Source organism: Myotis davidii, unplaced genomic scaffold, assembly GCF_000327345.1.
Source record: "Myotis davidii unplaced genomic scaffold, ASM32734v1 scaffold1049, whole genome shotgun sequence".
Taxonomy (NCBI): Eukaryota; Metazoa; Chordata; class Mammalia; order Chiroptera; family Vespertilionidae; genus Myotis; species Myotis davidii.
The window spans coordinates 414,586-418,669 of NW_006299525.1; positions in this window are offsets into that span (position 1 = coordinate 414,586).

The following is a 4,084-nucleotide window of genomic DNA, read 5'->3' on the forward strand; positions in this document are numbered from 1 at the left end:
AATTACCCGCCTGGCACTTAGTGAAGGGGTTTTATTCCCTCCCTAACTTCAGGGGAAAATCTCTACCTGGGGAAACAACCTTTCTCAGAGAGGTGACCTTGGTTAAAACACATAGTGCCAAGAAGGTGAGCAAATATATTAAGAACAGTATGCCATATATGCCAGGTCCCTTGAAACAGCAAGGATGGACCGGCTCCCAGCACAGGGGCATACTCTACCAAGGAGACAGAACTAAACCTCACATCACCCTTCTTGGCTGGTTAGTCAATGACGGATAAGATTCCTCAGGGAGGAGTGACCTAAGACAGGCACAGTCACAGGGGGCCTCAGGGGAGAACTTGGGGGCCAACAGAGGTGGGGCAGAGATCCTCACCCCCCCCCCAACTATACAGGGGCTTGAACACTCACCCCTTCTGAGGGAGGTCTCCTGCCCCCATGGCTGCTTCTCGATTCCCATGCCCAGCCCAGGTAGGGAGCCAGATAACAGAGAGAGAGTTATCCCAACCGAGATCAATACCCAGAGAACGGAGACTTCGCTAACAGCAGCTACCCTATATCTAAATCCAGCTTAACACCAGGAATGCTCAGGGCCTTCTCAAGGATACAAAATAATCCTTTCCATTAATATTTACAGTATAAACTAAGATTGCTATTAAAGTATTAAATTTGACAGTAAAATAATAGTCAAGTTTTCAGATTAATTAAAACTAGCTCAAGAAGTATTAACCAAAATTTTCATTTCATGGATAAATTGCTTAACATACAATAAACCTAAAGCAGTCATATTTTTATGCAAAAAATTAAAATTAAAAGTTATCTAGACTACATTATAAAATTTCCAAAAACCTCCTAATATTAAAAAACAAAAAAGGGGGAATAGTGGAATAATAACCTGTTAAGTAAATGCCTTAATTGCTTTAACATTTTTACTTGAAAATTCATGTTTTCATTTATAATGCTAATAGCAAGACACCCATGAAAAACATACGTGGTGTCAAAATAAGCCAAAGGAAAATCACTTGGACAAAAATTAAAGGAATCCCAAGTATAAATTACAGATATGATTCCTTTATTAACCTTTGGTCACGAATACGTTTGTATATTTTCAGAAAACAACTCCAAGACCATATGGATTCCTACAACAGAAGAGAATTATCATGACTGCTCCAGCCACAGAACAGCAGTGGCCCCGTGAGACAACAAGAAGAGAAGCAGTCCAGAAATAAAGATGGTGAAAACGCCTTATCATGCTAGCAGTCAGCAGCTGTGCGTCGCTGCAGGTTGCCCAGGACCAAACCAGAGAGGGTCAAACCTACATTGCCACCATTTGTCCACCATCCAGAACTGAAATATTACTGCTGACATGTACACATAAGAAACTGTCAGACACTGAAACATGAACTTCTCCTAAAAAACAAAGAAGGGGGATCTGTTGGGGGCCAGATGTAAGTTGGCAAGGTCCTTGCACCTGAAGGGGCCAGCAAGGCTGGGATCCTTACCCACACAGTTTTCCCAGACTTGTTTGGATGGCAATTATCAGTAGAATGAGAGCAACCTTTGTAGAATAAGAACAGCCTTTCATAGCTTACCAAGAAGTCTGTAACTATTTACTGAGATATGCTGTACTGAGAACTTGTCCTTCTGCTATGTCTCTCTCTTAGAGATAAAGAGGAACAAAGAATACATTCCTCTTGACAGACCTCCTATTCAGTGTGTTATGTGTAAATAGGATTGTGTGGCTAAAAAAGTTGCTTCAGTTCCTCGAGAACTGGAGTCCTCTCGATCCTGCTTTCCTGTCTTTCTTTCTTTTCTCAATTCCCACCTCCCTGCCTCAGCCCGGCTCAAACTTGTCAGGCTGGCCCTGACAGGACTGGTATAAAAAATAAAATAAAAAGGGAAGAAGGAACACAGGCACAAAAAGTAAAAATGGTTACAAACAAGTACCTATCAATAATAACCTTGAACATAAATGGACTGAATGCTCCAATCAAAAGGCATAAGGTAGCTAAATGGATACAAAAACATGACCTAACTATATGCTCTATACAGGAGACCCACTTCAGGACAAAAGACACACAAAAGAACTTAAGTGCACAGGATGAGGGTGAAGGGTTGGGGAAAAAAATTGCAAAGCAAATGAAAAGAAAAAAAAAGCTGACAAGAAGATATAACCCTGGTAAACATATATGCACCCAATGCAGGAGCACCCAAATTTATTAAAAAACTCCTGGGAGATATCAAAGGAGAGATCGACAACAATACAATCATAGTGGGGGACTTTAATACACCACTGACAGCACTGGATAAGTCCTATAGACAAACAATCAGCAAAGATACAGCAATTCTAAATGACTCACTTGATCAGATGGACTTAATAGACATCTTCAGAACGCTTCACCCCAAAGCCAGGGAATATACGTTCTTCTCAAGTGCACATGGGACATTTTCAAAGATAGACCACATACTGGGTCACAAGAAAAGTCTTTCCAAATTCAAGAAGATTAAAATCATATCAAGCATCTTCTCAAATCACAGTGGTATAATATTAGAAATAAACTACCCCCAAAAAATACCCAATTAATATTAGAAATACAGCAACAGGAAAAGCCCAGAGTGAGCAGAAGGGAGGACATAATAAAGATCAGAGCTAAAATAAATGACATAGAGACCAAAACAAACAAACAAAAAAAACAATACAAAAGATCAATGAAACCTAGAGCTGGTTCTTTGAAAGGATAAACAAGATTGATGAACCTCTAGCCAGGCTCACCAAGAAGCAAAGAGTGAGGACCCAAATAAACAAAAATGAAAGAAGCGAAATAACAACAAACCCCACAGAAAGACAAAGGATTACTAAAAAATACTATGAACAATTCTATTCCAACAAACTAGATAACCTGGAGGAAATGGAAATATTCCTAGAAAAATACAACCTTCCAAAACTCAATCAGGAAAAATCTAAAAATCTCAATAGGCTGATAACTATGGAAGAAATTGAAGCAGTCATAAAAAAGATTCCAGCAAACTAAAGCCTGGGGCCAGATGGCTTCACAGGGGAGTTTTACCAAGCATTCAAGGAAGAAATAAAACCTATCCTCCTCAGACTCTTCCAAAAAATTCAAGAGGAAGGAACACTTCCAAGTTCTTTCTATGAAGCTAGCATCACCCTAAAACCAAAACCAGATAAAGAGAACACAGTGAAAGAGAATTACAGGCCAATATAACTCATGAACATAGATGCCAAAATCCTCAACAAAATTATAGCAAATCAGATTCATCATTACATCAGAAAAATCATACACCATGAGCAAGTAGGATTTATACTGGGAATGCAAGGATGGTTCAATATCTGCAAATGAATAAATGTGACACATCACATAAAAAATGAGAGATAAAAACCATATAGTCATAAAAATTAATGCAGAAAAAGCATTTGACAAAATTCAACACCCTTTCTTGATAAAAACCCTCACAAAGTGGGAATAGAGGGATCATACCTCAACATAATAAAAGCCTTATATGACAAACCTACAGCCAATACCATACTCAGTGGACAAAAACTAAAACCATTTCACCTAAGAACAGGAATGAGACAGGGATGTCACTACTCCTGTTTTACATAGTTCTGGAAATGCTAGCCATGGCAATTAGACAAGATGAAGAAATAAAAGGTAGCCAAATTGGGAGAGAAGATATAAAAGTGTCATTATTTGCAGATGACATAATACTGTACATAGGAAACCCTAAAGAGTCTATTAAAAATTATTAGACTTAATAAATGAATTTGGCATTGTAATAGGATACAAAATTAACACCAAGAAATCTATGGCATTTCTGTACACCAATAGTAAACTTACAGAGAGAGAGACTAAAAATAATGCCATTTCCCATCACACCAAAAAAATTTAAGATATCTTAGGAATAAAGTTAACTAAGAAGGTAAAAGCCCCGTACTCGGAAAACTACAGGACACTGAAAAAAGAGATAGAAGAAGACATAAAAAATGGAAGTATATACCATGTTCATGGATTGGTAGAATCAACATCATTAAAATGTCTATGTATTTCCTTTTCTAGCAGCTTTG